Raw genomic sequence first — 26,083 nt, 5'->3', positions numbered from 1 at the left:
ATCTTCTCACCACACTCTGAGAGCTACTCCTAATCTTTGTATCTCTAGTCATTCCCTTCCAGAGAGGAGTGTGAATTTCCTGACAGATTACACAGACAAGAAAGTGGGCTGCTCTCCATGCTGTATATTTTATAGGACAGGAGCCCCCACCCCTACCCCCAGGAGTGGTTTGGGATGGTCTAGTGCAACCTCTGGGTGGGTAAGTCTGCTGAATTCTGGGATAGCACCGTCCATTTTGTACAGAGCTAAAGACATATTTTCCTGATGAGCATTTATCAGAAAAATAAAATGTTAAATATTTATCTCCATCTGTCTGGCTGCTGTTCTGATCCCTCAACCAGTTTTGAACACAAGAGGAGAAGACATGAGCATTATTTACTGACTCCCTTCAACGCCAGCAAATGGAAGGACATATGCTGGGCTGTCCAAAGCCATATTGCCTTGAAAATACAATGTCAGATGTGACAAGGGAGTAAATTTTTAAAGGTTTCTCATTTGAGATGTTAAGTAAGATTTTAATTTTAGGGATATGTGTAATTATGTATATCAATAATCTAGAATATGCATACAAATTAAAAGAAACAAGAAAGAAGGCATATGCCAAAGCAAACAACTTTGAACAGTTTGGACTTACAAACCAAAGGGATACTTAGTGAAAAGGACACCTGTTCCTTAAGTACATAACTTTCTCTACACAGATTATGTACCTAAGTAGAGTAGGAGACCAGGATGAGAATCACCAAGTAGCAAACCTGCTGGTCCAAGTTTGACTTGTAATACACTTGTTAACACCAAACATTATTCTAGCAAAATGCTTGATACAGATGAGCAACATGAAAACAAACCACTAAAAGCATTGTTCAAAAGACCTCTGCAAAACTGTTTGTATTTTAAGGCTTAATAACTTGGAAAATAAGGCCTTAAGGAAAAAAATGCATATGTACAATTACTGTGTTTTTGTGCACCAAAGAAACAATCAAGCACCTATTTCTGAGGTAAGATGGAATTTTATTGACATGACTCAACATTAATAATAAAATGACATTGAATTGTAGCCCTCCACCCAATCTTAGTCTAAGTGCTAATTAATTTACATTGAAAGGCAATCCTCTTTCTCACTTGAGAATATATTATAACTTGAGGGTTCTTAACTCAGGTCTGATTTCTCACCTACAAAGTGTGGGAGGAAAAAACATTCAATTAGGCCACAGGACTCTTTAGAAAAAGAACTGGGTCATAAGTAAATATGGAGGTTTTAAAATTCAAGGTAGAGTTTTGAAACTTTTAAATGTTTTTTCTGTTCGAATGAATAAATGAATGTTCCTTTAATATACACATCCCTTTTAGCTACATCATCACTATTTACAGTTCTTTCTAAGGACCATCTGCACTTAACATACTTCTTAAATTGTCATGAGTGGTCCTAATCCTATTAGCCCCACTATTAATCATATTTGTCAGACCAGATGTCCTTTCCTTTAGACTAGGATGGATGTTAAAGTGAGGTGGGTATTGCAGTCAGTTGAGGTGCAAAGTTAAAAGGGGTGTCAACAAACTCAGTAATTAACGTAGACGATATTTTAAGGTACTATTTTTTAAATCATAATAAACAAAATATCAACCTTTTAAATAAAGATAGGGTGCTTGCTTTAGGACTTTACATCATTGTGCAACATAAACAACAGGCTTCCAACCAGCCGGAGGTGCCCAAGTCCCCGCACAGGTGCGTTTATGAGGGTTCACAATGGTGTGTGAACAGCCTGGGAGGCATGGGGCTTGGTGTGTAGTCGTTCTACTTTACTGTAAGGTTTCTATTAAGTTTTAACACATGGGTCAAAATATGGGAGGATATTTTGATAAGTATATTAGGGATGCCACATTTGCTTTTATCTCAGACTACGATGGCTCAGCTGGGCACTGATGGACATCACAAGTTAATGCCTTCTTTTCTTACATCAACTGTGTGCGAAGAGAACACAGTTTCTCTCTCTCTCCTTTTCTTTATGGTTCAACTCTTTCTAAGTTATTTTTACTGTCTCCTTTTCCTCATCTCAAACTTACTTTTCAGCCCACTCTCCACTTTCACACTTCTTACTCCATGGGAAAACCACCCACGAACGCCTTTAAATAACAATCGTATTGCTCAATTTAATAGGTAGGCTTTTCAGATTTCTTTTCACTTCACTGCTCAACATCTTTCAGTGTTGTGGATTACTCTGTTATTCCAGAAACACTCTTTCTGGCAGCTGCCATGACACCTACTCTTTCTGTTTTTCTTCTACCTTTCTGGCTAGTTTTTACTGCAGGTTCTTCCTCTTCTACTTACCGTTAAATGTTGGCATTTCTCATGTCATTGTCTGTTCATAGTCCCATTTTATACTCACTGCTTGGCAATCTAATAGTCATCTATAAATTCACAGGCACCTATATACTCGTGACACCACATGTATTGCCCTAACTGAGATTCAGACTCAATTGCTACCTCTCTACATTCACTTGAGGCTCTGAAAGTCATTTTTCCATAAGTTTGTCGAAGACCAAACTCAACTTTCTGTCCCATTTGGTCCTTTTCCATCCAGTATCTCAGATGAGAAATCAAGGAGTCACCTTCTACACATCTCTCCCTTCCCATATCATCCAGAACTCTCTCTTCCAAATCCATCCACATTGTACACCTCTCTAATCACTTCTGAATCATCAAGCCACTTCTAGAATATTTCAATAACCCCAGCTAGTTTCCCTGGAAAACTCTCATCTCCCTTTACAAATTGTCCACACTGCAGCCAGCGTTCTTTAAAGAAAATTATTATCTTTCTTTATTTTGAAGCTATTAGAGGCCAAAAAGACTGGTTAAGAGCATTCTGCAGTTCCAGCAAGAGAAAATAAACAGAAAGGCTAAGAAGTTATAGATTCAAACTGTTTTTAAGAAATAGAAGTGATAGCACATGGGGACTAACTGAAGGGCATTAAGAAGAGAATTAAAACAAAACAAAACAAAACAAAAAAAAACCCTGGCCTGTAGAATTCAAGTATCCTGCATATGATCTTATGATCTGAAAACTGTACAGTCATGATTTGAGCTCAGCTGTGCCAAATTCCATGGCACTGTGTTTACAGAACTTCTTGCATTTTAACCTGTGAGTATGTGAAAGATTTGCTCTCTTAAAATCTCTTCTTTGATCCTATGTCTTCTCTCTGTTTTGGGTTATCCATTAATTAATTCTCTAAGTCAAAAGGCTTTTTCCTCCTAATAGCTCTGGAATCTTCTCTCACTTCTCACTCGCCAATATCTTAGTGCAATCACTTACTATTTTCCATGTGCCTATGGTTTCTCTCCTTCAATTTATTTTCCACGTTGCTGTCAAATATATTTGTTATTAGCTCCACTATTTAAGATCCTTTAATGTTTAGAAACAGCCACTAGTGTTTAAAAATTCCATAACAGGACACATAAAACTTTCTCTAATGTGGTCATCTTTACCTCTCTTACTTTTCCCCTAAGAAATTTCCATTCCCCTAATACTTTCTTTCTCAGATTCATACTTTTGTAATAGACATTTTACTCTTCTTGCCTACAATGCTTTTTCCACCTGATCCTATGGTGAATTTCCATTTTTTGCTCAGATAGCAATTCCTAGTCTACTTTTTCAGGAAGCTTTTCAACAAGTCTATTAGTTACCTCACTCCTTCCAAATGCCTCTATATCACCCTATAGAATGTATTTTTTTGTAATGTACTGTCATTTTTCATTTGTCCGTCTTCTCCGTTAATTTGAATACCTTGAGATCAGAAACTACTAATACTACATAATGAGAAAATATAGCCTGGTCATAAAGAGAATGGATTCTAGATTCAGACCACATGCACTCGAACTCCTACTCAGCCATTTTTTAACGGTTGATTGGTTTCATCATCTGAAAAAAAGTGTGTACTAGTAATGTATACCTAAAAAGCATTTTGTGGACATTAAATTAGATAAAGTATATAAAGTTAGCACAATGTTCAGTATATATTAGTGTTCAATAAAGGTTTGCAGAATAAATGAACTTATACTTTCTTTTTTATTCCTTGTATAGGCCAAGCTATATTGTAGTTTTATAAATACAATAAAGAATTTACAGAAAAAATTTATTTTGAATGAATACAGAAGTACATAATAGAACTACTTTCATTACATATTTTTGATCATGTCTTTGTCATATATTCAATTACTATTAAACCTCGAATTAAAACATTCCTAGATGAAAAGTTGATCCTGGCTGGATGCAATATAACTACTCATCATAATTTTGAATCTGTTTTTTTTCGTTTCCATTACCAATCCCTTCAGTTCTTTGAATCATTTTGTTTGTCTAGGATGCCAAGAAATGTTTTTTTGTTTTGGGGGGTTTTTTGCCTTTTTTAGAATATGCCTTTGTCTCATTGCCCAGCTTATTCTCATTTCTGCCTAAGTGGTATGGTCCTCTTAAAAGCCACTTAAAATTCAGTTATCCTTCAGAAAACATCATGGTAACAAGGTGTGCTGTGAAGGTTAATTTCAGCAGGTATGAAATTAGTTGGTGTTGGTCTGATGAAGTCAGAGAAACTAACCTGAGCCCTGGTAAAGGGTCATGTCCTGATTAATAGTGCTGCTTTGTTCCATGGATGTGAGGAAAGTTACACACCAGCCCCTCTGACCTTCCTACCTGTCCCTTAAACTCATCAAGTTCAAATTCTCCTCAGGTTATAGCATTTCTGAAGCCCTTCTGGAAATCTACTGAATTAGCTACAAACACACACACACACACAAACCCAATCACTGTGTGTATCATTTCCTTTTTTTTTTTATAGCACTTACTATATCTGAAATTATATTATTTGTGTGTGTGCTTGATTTTTATATTCTGCACTAGAAATGTAAACTCTGCATTGCCAAATCTTAAAATACATGTAAACTTCTTCTCTGGTTTAGTGTGTGTGTGGGCCAGTGGTGACTGGCCAAAGTGCCTCCACAATGGCTGAGCTCTGTGTGGGAGGAGGACTGGAAGGTGAGAACAGGAAGAGGGATCCCTTTCTGAAGTGCTGCAGAGGTTCTTTCCTAAGTGCTCCAGTGGAAAAATCACAAGAAAAATATAATAAAATGAAAAATAAGAAATGAAAAAAAAAAGGAGTGAAAACAAGAAAGGAGGTATTTCTGGGGGAAAGGTCTTCCGAGCTGACTCAGCTTGTGACTCCTATTCCTGTAATCTTGGGACTACATGCTGACCTCTTTTGCCAAGAGTCAAGAAAGTTGACCTTAGCAGATCTGACTTCCTTCACTCACCAGCAGACAGTGGGCAGCTGGGACTAGGGAAATCTCTTCCTAACCACAGTCACCACCACCAGGATAAGTTGGGGGCCACAGTGCCACAAGATAAACCAAGCAAATCAAAATAAAATGCTCAAAGCTCTGTCACTGGAATAACAGCCCAACAAAGGAGACCCGGACCTGCATGCTAAGCCTAAAGAAAGTGACTGCCTGAAAAAATTAAAGATCTCACTCAGTAAGACCCAGAGTTTCCACACAGAATAAACAAAATACCTAGGATGCAACTGAAAATCACTCATTATACCAAGGACAAGGAAAATCACCACTTGAATTAGAAAAGAAAATCAAATGACAGAAACACTGAGATAAATCAGATGTTAGAGTTATTTGACAAGATTTTAAAGCAATCAACATAACTATGCTTCAAGGATTAATTACAGTATCATTTTAAAGCAAATGAAAAAAACAGAAAAATCTTAGCAAAGAAACAGTGGAGAGATAAACATAGATCAATGAACAGAATAGCAAACCCAGAAACAGACGCACATAAGTACCCACAATCAGCTTTTTGCAAAGGTGCAAAATCAGTTAAATGGAGGAAGGCTAGCCTTTTCAACAAAAGGGGCTAGAACAACTGAAGACCCACAGGAAAAAAGAAAGAAAGACTCTTGACTAAACCTCACTTTTCATACAAAAATTAATTTTATGTTGATCATGGATTTACATTTAAAACATAAACTGTAAAACTTTTTGAAAACAAGAGAGGAGAAAACATCTTCTGGATCTAGAATTGAGCAAAGAGTTTTCAGAATTGACACCAAATTCAGGATCCATAAGGAAAAAAATTGAGAAATCGAATCTCATCATAATTAAAACTCCTGTTCTCTGTAAGGCCAAGTGAAGAGGATGAAAAGACAAGATATAGGTTGGGAGAAGATATTTTCAGCATGTATCTGACAAAGGAGAGTATCTAAAATATAAAAAGAATTCTTAAAACTCAACATTAAAATAAATCCAATTAGAAAATGAGCAAGGGAGATGAACAAACATTTCACCAAAAAAGATGAACAGCTAGCAAATGCTATAGACTGAAGAGCTGCGTCCCCCAAAATTCATATGTTAAGACTTAGTCCCAAAATGTGATTGTATTTGGAGGTGGGGCCGGCGGGGGGGGATTAGGTCACGAGGGTAGAGCCTACAAGAACAGGGTTAGTACCCTCAAAGAAGAGACCCCAGAGAGCTCCCTAACCCCTTCCACCATGTAAGGACACAGCAAGGAGAAGACAGCTGTCTATGAACAAGAGGTGGGCCCTGGCTAAACACTGAATCTGCTAGTGCCTTGATCTTGGACTTCCCAGCCTTCAGAACTAGCAGAAATAAATGTTTGTTGCTTACACTACCTGCTATAGTATTGTCATAGCAGCCCCAAATGGAGTAAAACAGCAAAAAAGCATATGAAAAGATATTCTCCTCCATTAGTCATCAAAGAAATGCAAATTAAAACCCCAACAAGATATCACTATGCATCTACCAGGCTGGCTAACATTGGAAAATAGCAACAACAATAAATGCTGGTGAGGATGCAAAGAATCCGGACCATTCATACATTGTTGATGAGAATATAAAATGGTTCACTAACTCTGAAAAACTGTTTACCCATTTCATAAAAAACTAAACATGCAATTATCATAGGACACAGTAATTTAAACTCTTGAGCACTTATGCAATATAAGTAAAAAATTACCTTTGTAAAAAAAAACCTATATGCAAATATTCATAGTAGCTTTGTTCATAATAGCTAAAAACAGGACACAAGTCAGATGTCCTTCGATGGGTGGATGGTTAAACATGCTGTGGTACATCCATACTATTCATCAATAAAACAGAATGAATCCTTGATAGATGTAACAACCTTGATGAATCTCCAGCAAATTACACTGAGCAAAAAAAAAAAAAAAAAAATCAAGTCACAAAATGTTACGTATTGTATGATTCTGCTTATATAACATTTTTGAAATGACAAAACTTTTGGAAATGAACAGATTACTGATAACCAGGGGTTAGCGATGGTTGTAAAAGAATAATGTAAGGGATCTTTGCGATAGAGCTATTCTTATCTTGGTTCTTGTGGTAGCTACATAAACTCACAAAATTGTACAGAACTAAATATATACAGAGAAAGACACCACTGAGTACAAGCAAAACCCAAGAAATTTGAACAAAATTTGTGAATAATGTCAAAGTCAATAACTTGGTTGTGATATTGTACTAGTTTTGCAAGATGTTATCACAGGGAGAAATGGTAGTATGTACAGGAACAGGATGTCTCTGTATTATTTCTTAAAACTGCATGTGACTTTACAATGATCTGAATAAAAATTTAAATTAAAAAAAAAGACAGATGAAACGTTTCCTCTAAAAGGATGTTTGGATAGCTTTTTACTTTAACATTCAAGAAAGTTTCTGCAATATAAGTGGTGATGGCGAGGACAACAGAAGAGCAAGAGGACTCTCCTGTTGCTGTCTTCTTTCTTTCCTTTCAGTACAGAGGCCCCATGACGAGGTTGTCCTCTGGTCTCCCAACTCCCTGGTTGATCTCTTTTTCTCAGGCTCTTCAATGAGATCTTTTTCTCTTGCTCTAAATTCAGGTGGTCCCTAAGGCTCTATTCTCAGATTTTTCTCATTCACATTCATTTGCTAAGATGTCTCCTTTAGCTTTAAATGTCACTGATTCCCTAATGTGCATCTTCAGGCCTGACCATTCCCCAAGACCCCAGACTTTTAGATCTAGCTGACATAGCCATTTGGATATTTAATCATCTTCATCTCATGATGGTCAACCTCCTCCACCAAACATGCTTTTCCCCAAATGCTCTCATCTCAGGAAACTGCATCATAAATCCCAGTCTAAAAATATTATCTTGGACTTAAATTTCTTTCTTACTTTTCTATTGCTCTCACTTACGTTTAAGCAGCACATCCTTTTGGTTTCATCTTCAAAATGTATTCTACACCTGATAAACGTTCACTGCCTTCCCTACTACCACCCTAGTCTCAACCATTTTTATCCCTGCCTGGTCTAACCACAAAATAGTCTCCTAACTGGCTCCTTATCTTCCACTCTTGCTCTTCTAGAGCTTATTTCAATTGTTTTTTTCCTATTGTAGCAGTTGATTCAAAGATATTGCTTAGAAGAGTCAGACTTGTGTAGCTTAGGAACATGAACTCTAGATCTATTTTGGTTCCTATCTCCGTCATTTACTGCCTGTCAGTAACAATCTCCCTGAGCTTCAATTTCTTCATCAATAAAACAATACTTACATCATAAGGTTTCTGCAAGGATCAAATGTGATTATATAGAGCCCACGGTATCCCTTCAATAAACGTCAAATATCATTATTATTATTTGTGGTTAATTCGTAACTTGTATGTAAGAGGCAATTCTACCAGAGCTTATTAGTTCTCAGACTTTCTCTGGGCCAATGGCATTAAATGGAAGGGATAAAACTCAGATATAAAACAAACTTGTTTTGTTTCACACATGAAATTTAAACAACCATTTTAATGTTTTCTATATATTTTTTTCTTTTTTGCAAAAGATTAAATTACAAAATAATCCGTTTTCATGGATTTTACCGTTATATGCATCATGGTTCTGATCTTCCTGCTCTTTCATCTTTTTAAGCTCATTTTTATTACCTGTTCAGCTTATAAATCTCTTACTGTCTCATAAAATTTTCTATTTCAAAACAGTGATTTTTTTCCCACTAACATTACTCCATCATTATTGAGCTAGGCTTCAAAATGCAAAAGAAATCTATGATTAATCTTACTGCTGATGGAAAATTATTAACTTTTGACAAGACCCATGGTTAAATAAGTTTCAGATTCCAACATCTATAGATCAGATAAGAAAACATTCTATACCTTTACCTCCATCCCCACAACCAGCCTTGACAAATATTCTTGATTTTTATATAGAAAGAATTGCACAACCTTTCTAGCAGGTAACACCTAGGATCAGAAAAATCACACTCTCAGACCCCGAGCTGTTTCCATATTTATTTACTGAGGTGACTCTGGTACACAGTAAAGATCCTGTTTCAGGATTATCACTGGAGTTTATGAAGAGACCTATGTGCCATCTTAGGTAGGTCACTAAGAACTCTGAAGAAGCTATACAGAATATCAACAAATATACAAATATTTTAACTAACATCTGCTTTTTTTTGTCTTTAATAACTAGACAAATAAGTCACTTAGATACTGCTTCAGTTAAAAAAAATTGGTAGTCTTTCTTCCTCCTGCTAATTGGCCATCTGAATCAATTTGCCATTAGAACTTTGGATAGTCAAAAAGGCAAATTTCTCTCTCAGACTTCTCAAACTTCTAAACCTACTGAAGCGACAATTGACAAAATATTTGTATCACTAAATATAAAATTACACATATCTTTAAATTTTTATTTTATATGACATTGATCTCCCTATCCAAATATCTATCATCCACGTAAATTATGTTATTAGCCCACATACTCCTTTTTTTTTCTTACTGCTAATCTTGAAAACGAAGGCTTTAAGAAAGTATTTCTGAAAATAACCAAATACATTTCAACACTTCTGGAACCAGAAAGTGCTCATTAATTATTATTTCATAGCCAAGAAAAACATAAGTTGAAAATAGTTCAAAGAAATAAATGACAGATAATGTTGATTCTCGTGAGGGTTGACAAGAAAAACAGCAAAAGTCTCCCTGCTTGTGTGGCATTATATCAATATTTAGTATAATTTAGCGTGATACAAATTCAGATCTTCGTTATTTTCCTCTTTCTGAAAAGCTTCTATATTGTTTAAATATCATGTTGAATTAAACTGTACAACTCTCTAAATTAGCTAAGTGGTTCTACAATAGTGCCACTGCATCTAGGCTGCCAAGCAAGTGCCAACTCAGCAGGATTTCTGAATAGTTGGTAAATGAAGCGTCAAAATTCTGGAGTTTAAAATAAAAACTTTCTTTACTAAAAATCATCTCAGAATTACATGTCTGTTACAATAAAAATTCCAGGGGGAAATCCTTCAGCATTTCAAAGAGAAAGGGCAAATATTTCATTGGTTGATGAAATGGTAATTATTACATTTTTTTCATTTAGTGTAACAAAATGCTACCTGCTATGATAAGTATAATGGAAAAACATACTGAAAAGGGATCAGTTGGAACTCTTCTTCTTAATGATGCTTTAAAAATAACCACATGGCAGAATTAATCAGTGCATGAGGTCAGGAAGATAAGGATGAATTGCATCATTCACGCTCTCCTCCTGTGACAAGCCTGTTGAGGAAGTTCAAAGTTTCCTTCAATCCAGAAAAGAAGTATTCTGATCAATTTGTTCATAGTAAGAATTCCTCTCTGATGAGTAGTTTTATTTTTAAAAACTACAAGAAATCATTAAATCATGACAGTTAATCTCTACTGATTAAGGACCTAGTGTCAGGACTCAGTAGTAGAGAGTGTGTCTGACCTTTGTGCTTTAGTGGGTCCAGACCGTCACTCTTTCCTAGCAATCAGCAGGTACCGGTGAGGGGGTGGATAATAGTCGGGGAGAATCTAAATGCTTCCTGCTATCACAACTTGACATGTGGAAGTCACAGAAGGGAAAAAAATCTAACTGTCTGAATCATGACAGAAAATGAAACATAATACATAAATCCACAGTGAAGAATGAAATATGCCACAGTACTATGTCTTCTGTGAAAGTGCAAACATGCAAATCTTTCATCTAGAGAGAAACCAGAAAACAAAGATAAACTATCAGCATCTCCTCTTGAAGGGAATCTTCTACTGCCATATCGACATATACTCTTCTGACATACATATCATCTTTCTGTGTATCTGTGTGCAGGGTATCCAGAGAGTGTGATAAACTGAGCAAAATGTATTTAAACACCACTATTTATACTCTGAATCTACAGACAACACCTAACTATCTTCTTGGACTAAATAGGGGCAGGAAAATTATTTATGCCTAATAACCTATACCCAGTAGAGCTTGCTGTGAATGACTCAATCTGATAGGCAGTGATACATTCAGGCAATGTACTAGGAAATACAAAGATGAATATGACAACATTACTGTGCTGGTTGACATTCTCAAATTCTGAGGGTAGACACAGTAAGATAAAATATGAAACCGATACTGAGATGTGCTAAGGAAACATATTCAGACTGGAAGAAGTGATTAATTTGTTTAGAGGGAAGTCAGGAACACTTAACAGAGGAGGCGATTTTTTAAGAAAACTCACAGGAGAAAGAGAACTATTTAATGCGTACTACACTTTTGTAGTAATTTGGATGATGTTTGTTTTTAGTATTTCATGAAAGCCTTCTTTCTGCCAACTAAATTATTTATGCTCAGAAAGAATATCATTTTTCTTTTGAAACCGTCTCAATTATAAACATGTATTTATCATATGCCAGTTTAACACTTGGCGTTTCTATTCCTGAGAACAGTAGGCTGGTGATACACACTCACTTGCGATTCTGATGAGGCACAGACTTGAATCACAGCTTTGTGAGATGGGCGTGTGGGAATGACTCATGCAGCTAATGGGTGGGTCTGGAGACCTCCCACTAGCTACAATCTGACAAGGATTTGTTGTACTTTATTATCTGTGACATCAGCAATAAATCTTGGGCTGTGAAAAAAATCTTGCAACTTCATCTAGATAGGCTAATAATATAAGGAGGCATTCAATGGTGCATGTTATTTTAGTAGTGAAATTAACCTTAATAACTTCATAATTTCTGCTCTGTATTTATTGAATGTCTTAAGCATTTGAAGTCATTCCTTAACATGTTCAGTTGTATTTTAATGTGTTTTATAGGGAACATTATATATTAAAATGTCATTGGCAAATTTGAGGAGTAACAACAGTCTGTATTATTTTCTCAGCCAATGTAAAGTGTATCCTGTACTTCCCAAACCTAAGGAATTAATATATTCTTGCTCAATGGGCACTATAAAAGCAGAAAGAATTTCATATTAATCAATCCTCCTAAAGAATCTTCATAATTTGTCTAATTGCAATGCCCAATAATGATTTTTTGGGTATAAACAACCAAAATTAAAAAACGATATGCTAAGTAGACAACTAGTTATTAATAATGACAAATTTATAATTTGGGAGTTTTAATCCTTATATATCAGTGAGGACTAATTTGTAAAATGTTTCATAGACTTTGATTGACATTTAGTAACTGGCTAACCTATTACTTCACTAATGATAAGGCAATCACAGCACTCTCAAAGGTAAAGTATTTATTATGTCAGTACTAAAAAGAGTTCCCATTTGCAATTATTTCACTGTGAAGATTAAGGATTCTGAACCTTAGTATTTAATTTGAGTTATCAAAATTCACTACTATTATGCACGTTGCTGTAATTTAATTTTATAAAAATATTTAATATCAGTAAAAACACGTTTATCATATTTTGTTCTAATACACTAATTTTCTTCTTAAATATGGCCAAATAATTATGCTGCTAGGATATATGCAAATATAATCATGAGCAGAAAGTAAACAGACATCCTTAAATAGATGCTGGATGAGCTATCCCTGATAGAGCACCTGTGAGGGAGGCTGTTTTAGTAGTGCTTTGTTCTTTTAATGTCATGAAATATATTGCAGAGTCAAAAATTATTACTTGTGTGTGATTATTATTGACTTTAACCTAAAATTTAAAACAACATAAAAATGTATTTGAAGTATTTAGATATGTCTGCCAGAGTCACAAGGCTCAGGTCCTCTGGTTCGCCTAGGAGCCCTGTAACTGCTTTTCTCAGTCAGGACCCTTGTATCGTCCTGTTGTAGACCATTTTACTAGATTGGGATGACATACAGCCTTTTTCTGATTTGTTTGTTTATCTTTGTTTTGATGTTTTAAAAATTTGGACATGACTTTCCATTTCTTCTATTTCACACACACACACACACACAATGCCAGACTTTTGAACCACTTTGTGGGTAAGGTTACTTCCATGCTGCTTATTAGAGATCAGACTTAGGTATTCTAATATTCTTCCTTCCTCATTCTGCTAATCACATGAAGAAGTTAGTTTCTCAGCCCTCTGAAGCTATGCAATGCTACACTTTCCTTTCATTTTTTCTTAATTTTCAAAGGACTATTACAATCAGACTGAAAATTCCTTATGACATGTATAGGCTGACTCCCATAGGTTTCTCAATAGTGAAAGGTCATTCCTTTTACTTTCAGGCAAAATTTTTAAAATAAGAAATGCTAAGTGGTGAACTAGTTGTTAATAATGGCAAACTGGTTATTTGAGGTTTTAATCCTTATATATTGGTGATATATCTCATACATAATCATTGCTAATACATCAGTGATACATAACTATATAGCAGATAACACTTCCTCCCTTTAGTCTCCTGAGATATGAATTACTACAATAAATAAATACTACATTTTGTATGTTTAATATATGGAAAGGGCAAATATGATATACTTATGACATAGGGGAGTCCAGTCAGAAGGTTATACCTGTAACAAGCAGTTTGAACTAAGCTTGTTTTATTTCCCAACTAGCCAGGTAGAGGACATTATTTTTGAATTTCAGTCAAGGAAGACCATAAGCTGTGATGAAGTGATAGATTTAGAAAACAAAGTTCGGCTCCATTTCAGCCATTTGATAACTATGTAACGTTGATGGTACTTGGCTTGTTTGAGCCTTTAATTTTGGGTTCTATAAATTGAGAAGAAAAAATTTCAGATCAGCAGGATAGTATACAGTCAGAGTCAGCATCTCTGAGTATGATTCCTCGCTCTGTCCTACCCTGTGTGACATCAGGAAAATCGCTTCATTTCTCTGTGGCTTGATTTCATCATCCATAAAATGAAGATAATAACAATAATGATCTACTTCTCAGTATTACTGAGGACTAAATGAGTCAGTATATGTAGAATCATGTCTGTGACATAGTAAGTTCTCAATGAATGTTATTATTTTTATTTTCAATATTATTTTTATTCAGAGGGTTGTAAGAATTAAGAAAAAACAGACACTAAAATCAAAACATTTCACAAACTTGAAGTAGTATTTACTACAAAGTGAATTTGACATTGCTATTTTGTACCTATTATTAAGAATCTTTGACTGACTTTATTTATATAATTACAATATCACATACTGATCCCCCAGCAATTTGCTACAGTTTATATTTAATTTTCACTTAGCTCCAAAGAGTTAAAATGGCTTTCAAAGCACCAACTTTCTGATTTTGGCAACATTTTTCAAAACTTATTATTAATCCACAACAGTTGGCATTAGACCATGAACTTCTTCAGAAATAATTACAAAGCAGGAGCACTCAGCTGCCTCAAAAATAAATTCAGCTTTCTCCCTAAAGGGAGAGGATTTTAAAATAAAATGCTTTCCTTTTATCTTTAAATTGATCTGGGGACATTATAAATTCTATTTTTTTTTAAGAATCAATCAAACATAATCTCAATGAACCATATATGGAAATCCCAATAAATAGGGATAAGCTTTTAAAGATTACCATGTCGGTCACCACAAAAAAAGAATCTCCACAGAATGAAACATGCCCCTGCACAATATTACAGGTTTAAATATACAACTTAGATTCTACAGCTATTATTATGGTCTCAAAGTCTGAGACTGAAACTGAAAGATGCACTTCAGCTGCAAATATGTAGCAATTATCACAAAATGAACTTCATTCCACATTTTTGCTAATCACCATGGTAACCTGCATTCAATGGATTCTTTCTGGGAAATATTCCAGATTCTATCAGACATTTTTAGTTTAGAAGGTTAGAATATTTTTACTTACTTGGTTGCTTATATTGTTTTTAGCAATATATAATAGCAATGATAAAATGAATGTTCTAGAATATTGAAACTGTTTGATAGCTCCAGGTATATCATAATAAAATTCTTAGGTTATAAAGGCAAGAGAATAATTGACTAATAATATTTACTAATATTTCATAAATATGTTAACAAATCCATGAGCTTACAACTTTTTACACTATCTTAAGATATAAATTCAGCATGTATTTTGACTGTGGTTAAAATATACAACATCACTTACATAGTTTTAATTTTAAATATTAAATATATAGGCTATAACACTGAGTCCTGCCAACAAAATATCAGGAATTTCTCATTCAGACAGAAAAAGAATACTCATTTCATCAATTAAGCAGTTTGAGAAATGTATTATCTTAGAATACATATGAAAAGAACAATGAATGTTGGCCCTGGAGCTGGACCACCAGCCCTCTTGAGCTTCTCAGGCTGGTGTATATGGCTTGGAAGATGGCCTATACATCAGAATCAGAGAACAAACACATCAAGAGAGATGTAAGGACTGGGAATTTGTATGCCCTATTTTCCGTAACGCAGGTAGCAGTATAGAAAATATATGTCCGGCTATCAGGCTCAGTGGCACTGCTTTAAGTAGCCAATCAGCAAACTGGTAGTGAACGAGTCCCTAATGGGGCAGGGGACTTATACAAGAGTGTAGGACACTCTCCCTCTACATCAAGGAAGCCTTGCTGTAAAAAAATGAATGTCAGCTAAGCAACCCATGTGCTTACTGATGTAGTAGATTTACATTCTGCTGCAAGCTCCTTATCTCATTGCAGACAGCGAACAGTTTATAGACAGGCACTGGAGGAGGAAAGGATCACCCAGTGAAAGCCTCAGAGATATCAAGGAAGATGAAGACTGGGAAATAACCTCTGAATTGTAAATAAAAAGTTAATTAGGGGATTTGGTTTCTTTTTCAACATGTAAGGTGTTTAGACATCATCAGTTCCGTCTCTACAACAAGAAAAAGCCAGACACACTGAAGCTGACTTTTTTTTGAGCCCATCAAAGAATTGAGGCTGCAGGGCATCACCCTAAAATCTGGAGAGAAGGGCAAATCCAAAGAATCACAGCTGGAGTCTGCTTATCTGGACAGAAGCTGCTGGAGCTATAAATAGGTAGAAATCCTGAAATGGTAATGTTGACAAATTGCTTGAAGCTCAGTATGGATTAGTGTGAAAGCAAGAAACTCCTGAAGCCTTAGTGTTGGTGGCAGCAGGGTGGGGAGTTCATATTTTCAAGGGCTTTAACTCGAAAAAAAACCCCACCAGTTATTAACAGTGAAAATCAGAGAAACATCCCCGCTTAGTTCCTGCAGAGGTAGAGGTAGAATAAACTTTGTGAAATAGACCCATAGTTTTCCCCATCACAACACTGTACTCTCTTGGGGGAAATGACTATTGGAGTCTATTCAAGGAGCCATGGGAAAAGGGCATTCTTCTCATTTCAGCCCTCTTGAGCTTCCTAGTCTCACTGAAAGAGGAAGGCGTGATAAAGAAAAACTTGTGATGGTCACTGGCCAGAGACACAAAGTTACTTAAAGACTGAGACTTAATTAGAAGATTATAGAACACTGCTCCCCCTCCACACCTTACCACACCACCAACAGGCTCCAGGGACAGTGGATTATAGCTGAACAAACTACAAGACACAGACTGTCTCTGGAAGTATTTAGAAGAAACAAAAGTCTAGAGGGAGCCTATCCGCTGAATGGTCTGCCCCGCTTCCCGCCAGTTTGTATGTTGAAGTAAGACAAACCCAGCACCTCAGAATGTGACTGATTCAAAGATAGGGCCTTTAAAGAGGTAATGAAGGTGAAAGGAGGCAATCTAGGTAGACCCTCATCCAGTATTACTGGTGTCTTTATACAAAGAGATTAGGACACATGAACACATAGAGAAGATCATTTGAAGATATGGGAGAAAGGTGGCCATCAAAAAGCCAAGGAGAGAGACCTTAGGAAAAAATCGATCCTGCAGACACCTTTACCTTGGACCTCTAGCCTCCAGAATTGTAAGAAAATACTCGTTGTTTAAGCCATCCTGCCTGCAGTACTTTGTTATCGTCCCCCCAGCAAACTAACGTAGGGGAGATAAACTTGAGGACACTAGAGGGATTTTAACCTTTTAGCACTTGAAGCTACAGCAAATATTAAACAAAGCTCAACTCTTACCATGATTAACATAAATCCTCAGACTAGAGGACTACTCATCTCAATTCTTACTACTCTATACAAAACGTCTGCCTTTCATCCTAAAATTATGTCATGACAAAAGGCAAGAAAAATACTCAAGACAAAGCAAACATCATAAAAAGACTCAGCTTGTCTATAATTGTTCATTTATTTTCTCATTGATCTGTAATATCTCTTTGTCATAGTTTCTAATTTGTATGAGTCTCTTTCTAAGCTTTACTTACTATTTTCTCTGATTATTTTCTCAAACTCTGTGTAAATATCACAATTTTAAATTATTAAAGAATTATAATTAGCTTTGACTTTGGCATAAGGGAAACAATATTGCTTATACCAGTATCATTTCCCAACTTTAAGGGTTATTTTTATCTTGGTTATTCTTAGCTTTTTACTCTTACATCATTTTGTCAAATTCCATGAAAAACTCTGTAGGGATGTTGAGTAGAATGTAGTAGAATCTAGAGATGAAATTTGGGGACAATTGACATCATTACAATATTGCATCTTCCAATATATAAATGTAAAAGAGTTCTCCATTTATGTATGTCTTCCTCAAGTTTTTTAAAATAAAGTTTTATAAGTTTATTATACAAGGCCTTGCACACTTTTGTTAGCTATAAGCTTAGGTTTCTTACAGTTTTTGATGCTATTTTCAAGTGTCTTTTTAAAAATTATATTTTCTTTGTTGTCGATACAATTCTCCAATTCTTCTTGTACACTGATTTTATAGACTAAAAGTCTCTTCCTTATTTAGATTTGGAATACTTCTATTACTTCTATAGTCCCCCATTATACCAAGTCATTGCTGGAAAATTATAATTCTTCACAAATAATTTTATCTTATTACATAATTTAATCTATTAGTCTTATCTGTGAACTTTTCTGAATAAAACAACTTTATTTTTTTCTAATCTAGACTTTATTTGAAGAATAATTGGATGGGAACACTTGTTAAGCTATTAAGAACCTATTAATAGATCAAGAAAATGTCACTCTCCCAAGAAGAGATGAGAGTTGCATAAGTTATTTGTAGACTCACGGGTATGGGTTTTGGCTGAACCATCTACACACCAGGCCTCTGCAAGGCCCTTTTGAAACCATCTGTACACTTGTATCTGCAAAAAGGCTGCCCACGTTAAAGGTGTAGTCTTAGAATTACAGCCAATGATGCCAAATTGAATATCAGTCCATGGTGTGACCTCATAAATCATTCCTACATCTTTAAATAAGTTTGGCTTTGACTTTTCTCTTTATAGTTTATTAGTTAAGTGCACAGGATTTCAGTTAGACTTTTGTACTGATTTTACCTTTGTAACATCTTACTGGTCATAAAAATCTATGTTCTTACAAATTTACAACTACTTGCTTATGGCTTTTATGCTTGAAAATCAACTTAATAGTATATAAAATTCTTGATTGATACTTTTCTTCCTTTGAGCATCATGAATGCAATTATGAATTACATCATTTTATTAAATGGGTATGAATTGTTGCTGTAAAGAAATCTAACATTAGCCTGATTTCCTTTCCCATACAAATGACTTAGTCTTCTTACATCTATGCCCAAATTATTATTTTTAAGACGTATCTTATTGTTGACTTTTCTGAGTTGATTTACAAGATACGATTAGAATTATCCTTCTTGTGATCTTGTACTATGAAAGAATTTAATGGAGAAAATGTTATAACTTTACTTGAGGACAGTGAAAAACATCTAGATAAATGAAAAAGTATACTATGAACTTGAGTAGAAACACTCAATGTTATAAAGCCAAAACTAAGTTACAAATTTGATACAGTCACAAATTATACATAGATGATGTCTTAGAAATTTAAATTCAGAAGTCAAGAAAATGTTTAGAAGGAAATGTAAAAGGGAAATTTTCCCTTGCAGATAACCAAATACATATAAAGTACTGTATGTATAATAAAGCCATAATAAGTAAAATGGAGTGGTGTTACAATAGGAGTAAATAAAAATTCAATGCAACACAATCAATAAAAACTAAAAGTGGAAACTTTTATACAGCGGAAATGTAGATGATAAAATTGGTGTATAAAGTCAGCAGGAAATGGTGGATTATTTGGTAAGTCAATTTAGCATAATTCATTATCCATTTAAAAATGAGTAAGCTCAAATCACTATCTCCCACCTTTCACAAAAATAAATTCTAAATGTATTAAAGACCATCAACAAAAATCAGTATATTTATTAGAAGACAGTAATAGAGAATACTGTCTCCAACATAAAATACATACAAGCAAAACACACAATGGAGATTAACACAGTTAATTACATCTAAAGTAAAAGAACATGACAGAGGCCACTGTAGAATAGGTGAAAAGATAGGTAGATGGGGGTAATATTTTAATATACATGACAAAAAAGAATAGTACTCAATTACAGGTACTGAATTCCTAATAAACATAAAAAATTAGAAAAATGGACAAGTGAGCAAGTTACAGAGCAAGAATGAGGTAAAATTAAATTAATAATATGACATCACCTCTCATTCTTTTCATTGGCAAAGATTAAGAAGTTTTACAATATCAAGTATTGGTAAGAGTGTATGAAAGGAGGAACTCTCATAGTGCAGGTGGGTATGAATTGGTTCAGTTACTTCGAAAAGCAGTATCTTTTACAATTTAAATTGAGCATTCCCTGCAAGCTAGCAATCTTACTTCCTGTAATATACCCTAAGGAAAACAGCACACATGCATGCCATGAACATGGATTTACTGTAACAGTGGAAAACTGAAAACAACTTATAATCTGTTAATCGTGGAATATAAACTAAATTGGAATAGGTACAGTATTTAAGAGAATGAGATACATAATACCTAACAGTTTCAGTGATTGCCATGTATGAGACAAGGATGGCGATGTAGTTTCGGTTGAGTGGGGAATGAGATCAGAGAGATCATTAAATGGTTCTTAGAGGCCACAGAAGAAATGTGGCCTTTACTTGAATGAGATGGAAAATCTCTGGAAGATCCTGAGGAAAGTAAGGACATGATTTCATTTGTGACATTTCACTTATGACATTGGTTGCTGCATGGGTAACAGATGACAGAATGTAGTTGGAGAAGGGTAGAAAAGGACCAGTTGGGAGGCTATTCCAGTAAGCTACAAGCAGGCAATGAAGACAGCAGGCTTATTTATTGACTTTCTTGTCCTTGATTTTATCTGGTGAATTTTAACTCCAAAATTCACCCCTGGAGTCCATATGGTAACTGACTGTAAACAATTTTTCTAAGTTAGTTTGAGTTAGTTTAGGTTTGCAGTCAGACAGTCATATAATAATTCAGATTTAATGAAATTTATACTTCTTTAAATACATCATTACATTAGTGAAACTTAATTCTGGGGAGAGATTAAGTGATAATCTTTAGAAAGAAGTTTCATAGATGCTAGAGTCTTTAAATACCAGCTAACATTTGGATTGAAAATGAATCAGCAGTTGCTTATAAATTTCACTTTTGAATTTACACAATGGACATTTGAAAATGATTTTTATTTTAAGACTACTATTTTATGCATTGATATCAGTTCAGTTGATGTTTACACTGTTGGCTTTTATGCATTTGGCTTCCTTTTTGATTTATAACTGAAATGTATGCAAATAATTTTAAATTTCTGATTGATCAAACCACATGACAATAGTATTTTCACAAGTCAATCTTTGTGCATAGTACTACTCTTTCTAAGTAACGAATTGAAAGTTAATTGATAGGGTGGTGAGGATTAAAATCTATTGTTTCTTAAAATACTAACATTAAAAATTGAAAAAGAAATATATATTTTCTTTGGATAGAAATCTTGATTTGTTGGCCAATACATGTACTTAACTTGGTTATTAACTCTACAAGCTCTCTATGTAACTTATGTGCGTAAGGATCTTTGACTTTTTAGGATTATTAATATACGGAGTATTTCAAATAGCCTCTTGTATTTCGCTGGCATTTACTTTATGACTAGCTGCATTTACTGACGTTAAAATATTTTAGTAGATAATTCAGCAACCATAAATCTCCAAAGACCAAAGAAAGTAGTTTTCCAGTGGGACTGAATACTGGGGCATAATTTTGAATTATGAAACTGTTTGCATGTTTATCATAGGGCATAATTTTGAATTATGAAACTGTTTGCATGAAGTTTGGTGTCTTTAGGATTATTATATTCATGATACAGGAGACTGTTTTCTACCTATCTATCCATCTATCTGTCTAAAATTAGAGATTGAAAATATACCTCAAGTAGACATTTTAATAAATACAGATCTTAACTATGAAGATAAGGAGGACTTCTGAAAAAAAATTTTTGTTTGGTTTCATTTTCAATTTTTGTTGTTACGTATTTCAGTGAATATTATGGGTAAAATAGCTAAATAAAATAATCAGGCAGAGTTTAATGTTGGAGACAGAAACCACTCTAGATATTAGATACTTGAACACAGCATTATAAAACACAGGGATTCAAGTGCTTTGCAAAATTGCTAGGTGGGATAAACCAGCAGTTTCTAGGCTGAGGTTCTTGGAATGACTCCCAAAATAATACAAAACTGACCCACTAGGGAGCCACCATGCCTGATGTAACCACCAGTTATACCAGACTAGGTCTGAAGTTGTGGTCAGCCTCACGACAGTCTCTAGACACAAGGGTGTCAGAGAACAGACACCTAATCCTGGGAGCTAGGGATTAGGGTTCAAGTCAAGTCACTGTACTGTTTCTTGAAAATGGGTAATGGAACCTACTACAGGGAAAGCATGGCCTTCCTAACCAGTGGTGGGAGCCAGTAATCACAGGATTACCTCCACCTCATTTGCTCTTTCCAGCTTTTGTGGAAGTGTATCTAATTAGTAGAATTTGAGCTACCTGAAAGTCTGAAATACAACGTTTGGCTTTCCGACTTCTTCAAATAGAAGATATGTGAAATAAAGCCTGAGAAGCCAATCTAAGTATCTACGATTGCAGATTAAAAACATGTTTTAGAACAAATTACAAGGAATACCACAACATTCTCAAATATATTTTAAATCAGTCAAGCAAAAATCTAGAGAATTTAGTTTTGATGTATAGCAACTGGAATATAGTAGGAGGTCAATACACATCTCTGGAATAATTTATTTTGTAAGTTGTTAGAGAATAGGAGAGCAAGATGTCATAGATCAAAAATCGCTCATTTATACATTGTTTTAATTTTGATGACTTTAGGAAATTCTCAGGCTTCCTGAAGCACAGAAGTGAGAGGTATTTAAAAGTTTTAAGTGAACAGAAAGCTAAAGACATCATTTTAAATGAAAATACATAAACTGATTATCAAAATGGCATCATAAAAATAAAGCAGAAATTTTGATGAACATGGACACATCACAAATTTATGGGTTTTCCTCGAGATGTTATAGAAACAAAGAATGTTTGAAAAATAAAACAGAAAAATCTAAAGATGAATAAAAAAGAAAATAAAAATTTTTGATAATTTCACTGTCATTTCTGGTTTATTTCCTCACAGTTGCTCTTCTATATCATAAATATTTTTTTAAATTATGGACTATCCTATTTTGTATCCTGTACTTTTTATATAGTAACACATTTAAGCATTTCACAGTATGAAAGTATTAAAAAATCAGCAACTTAATAGCTGTACAGCAATTTTTATATGCACAAAACCTAATTCATTTTTACTCTTTTGTCACTTATTTGGGTTTACTGCAGTTTTCCACTTTGTAAAAAAAATTCTCTCTCATGAACATTTCTTTTATCTAAATCTTTTAATGCAATTTGTATAATGTTTCTTACAAATTCCTTCCCAAAGATTTCTTCCCTTCTAATACTTTTAAAGGTCATGCTTTTTTTTTAACTTTAAAACTTTTATCTTTTTTGATTGAAGTATCTCTCATCCCATATTACTAAAAATTATCCAATTAAATTAGTTGTAAGAAAGAAAATGATAGCCTGTGAAGAGGCATGCTGGTCTATGGCCTGATGTGAAAGAAGTCAAGGATTTTATACTTGGGAACCTGAATGTGAAAGGTCATCAGCTTTAATAATCATTGAAGTTTTTCATGAAACTGAAGGTACATTTTCCTGAGAGAAGTAGAATTTTTATGGGACTATTGGTAGATAGTTTAAAGCATTAGTCCTGCAGACAAATGCTAAATTCTGTATCGGATTTTGACTTATGTCAGGTAACTTTCTTCCATCAGGTAATGACCTCAAATTTGCAAATAATGAATTTATTCTCATTTTCACCTTGTGCTAACACATGCAAATCATTGCCTTTTTATGTCTTTCAAATGTGTCTCAGAAATATGCAAATAAAAAGCTAGCCATTATGTGTGTGTGTTACAATGGCAGTCCTATCTGCTCAGTTATTTCAAGATTAAATGTGATTTTATGTTGTTTACTTAAATAGTAACTACATAATCATAACCCTTGCATGGTAAGTTATGATTGAGGATTTACAAACTGCTTTAAAACCATTAACTTATTAATTTTTACAACTTGCTCTGAGGGCTTAACTTGGTAACTCTAAGCATTTGTGATATATGGATGGAGAAAATGAAATAGGCAGGTGAGATTATTTGTAATAGATATTGACTGAGCTGGGAATGAAGCCAGGACTCTGGAGTGTTGTTCATTCTCTAGTCCTCTGTCTTGGTTATAGAATCTAATGATTCATTATTTTAATTGAGTTACAATAACATAGCAAGTTATCCAACACCTGACATTCTATCAAATGGAACCACACACCTACAGTCTTATATAATCAATGAGGTTAACAGTGGTATCTCTAACATTTTAAATTGAGGGCTTTCTGAATCTAAACTCAATCTATTAAATTGAAACACTAAATGGTAGTGTTACTAGTAATGCATATTTTACTTCATTATAATAATTGGACAATTGATAACTTAGAATACCTTATATAAAGACTCAATCAAATAGGCCTTTTTATTTATAGAATACTGTGAAAGATAAACACCACAAATCTATATTAAGTAAGAGACAGTTGACAGCGCTAGCATTTTATTCAACATGCAACTAATGAATCATGACGTAGTATAAGAACCACGTCATGGCAAGGCTGTTATTTGCTGTGGATCAGAAAATGCCAGACCTACCTAGTGGAATTGATCAGGCTGTGGCTCCCATGTCTGAAATGCAGCACTGTGACCTGCAGTATGGAGTGAAAAAAAAACTGATTCAAAAATAGAGATGGTAATTATCTTCTGAAGGAACTGGCAAATCTAGAGGTACATATTAAAAACAGGAGTATCAGAGACATGCTCTAATTATATAGATGATGATACGTGTATCAGCTGGACAAGAGGTTTGGACCACTTACCCTAAAACAAAGACTAGGTTCTCTCAGCTGTCTTCCGGACTGGATAATTGATGACTGGCAGACTAGCATTTGCAGGTGTGTTCTATAAATTAATTTTCAAGGCACTGAGCTAATGCCAGAGAGGCTATTACTATGTCAGTTGCTTCCAGGCCAAATATTAAATTAAAAAACTAAATTCTGTATCAGGTTGCTCCAAGAAACAGAACCAATAGTACAAAATGAGTAGAAACAGAACCAACAAACATATATATATGTGTATGAATTTATTTCAAGGATTTAGTTTACATGATCGCAGGGGCTAGGAAGTTCGGAATTTGCAAGGCCAGCTCACAAGCTGGAAACTCTCGGGCAGGAACTGCAATCCTGTGATGGAATTTCTTCTTCCTCGGAATTTTCAGTTTGCTCTTAAAGACTTTCAACTAATTGGATCAGTTACACGCAGATTATTGAGGATAATCTCCCTTATTTAAAGTTAACTGATTGTAGATCTTATCCGCATCTACAAAATGCCTTCATAACAACACCTAATTTGTGTTTTTGTTTTTTGGTTTTTTTTTAATGGAGGTACTGGGATGTCAGCCGAGGCAGGCTGGAGAGGGATTCTAGGTGAGCTGCCCAACTGGAAAAATGCGTGAGGAGCCGACATGCCGGGAAACAGACTGCAGGAGGAGCAGACATGGAGCGAAACAGTACCTTACTCCAGCACAAGCAGGTGGTGTGAGGCAGCGGCGGCGGTGGCGCTCAACACTGTCTTCTACTTCAACAAGATGACCCCCACCCCACAGCGTGGCGCACTTGTCCTTTTTATAATGCTGGCACATGCGTAGTATTCAAAATGCTTACTCATGCTACCAGCGCATGCGTACATCAACCTCTGACCAGGTGCAAGCTATTGTGAACTTTGGCCTGGGTCCCACGGCCTACTCACTTAAGGCTGCCAACATGGGGATTGAATCCAGGACCTTGTGCATGTTAAGCCTGCGCTATACCCCACCCCTCAATTTAGTTTTTAATTGAATAATTGGGTACTGTATGGTTAGGCCACCCAAGCTGGCTGTTCTCGCTCTCTGTGCCTCCTCTGTTCCTCCAGTGCTTGCTTTACCTACACCTACTCACATGACTGACCTTCCTATATACTCCTGCCAGGCTCCAGGTAGTGATTGTCCGAATTTTAGATCAGAACTCTCCACTATGCTAATCAAAGCCATGGTGGTAAGCGGCCGTCCCCCTGCTGGTTTCCCTGGTAACTGATTAGCCAATCAGACGTCATTTCCGCCTGTGACTGTTAACTTCCCCCTACCCCGGAAGTGAAGCCTGCGCCATGTTCTGCCTGCAATCTGCA

The 26,083-nt window shown here is 35.1% G+C and overlaps 1 long non-coding RNA gene across 1 annotated transcript in view; it reads right to left on the bottom strand.

Annotated features, from left to right (window-relative positions):
- Positions 1-25,517, bottom strand: part of LOC116665370 — a 47,710-nt gene extending 22,193 nt beyond the window's left edge. The window contains exons 1-3 of the long non-coding RNA XR_004321962.1: positions 25,435-25,517; positions 24,518-24,570; positions 7,032-7,224 (exon numbers count right to left, since the gene is read on the bottom strand). This is a non-coding gene — a long non-coding RNA (uncharacterized LOC116665370). The remainder of the gene's footprint in view (positions 1-7,031; positions 7,225-24,517; positions 24,571-25,434) is intronic.
- Positions 25,518-26,083: the final 566 nt, after the last annotated feature.

Source organism: Camelus ferus, chromosome 8 (genome assembly GCF_009834535.1).
Source record: "Camelus ferus isolate YT-003-E chromosome 8, BCGSAC_Cfer_1.0, whole genome shotgun sequence".
Lineage (NCBI taxonomy): Eukaryota > Metazoa > Chordata > Mammalia > Artiodactyla > Camelidae > Camelus > Camelus ferus.
This window is presented reverse-complemented; position numbering and strand designations above follow the sequence as displayed.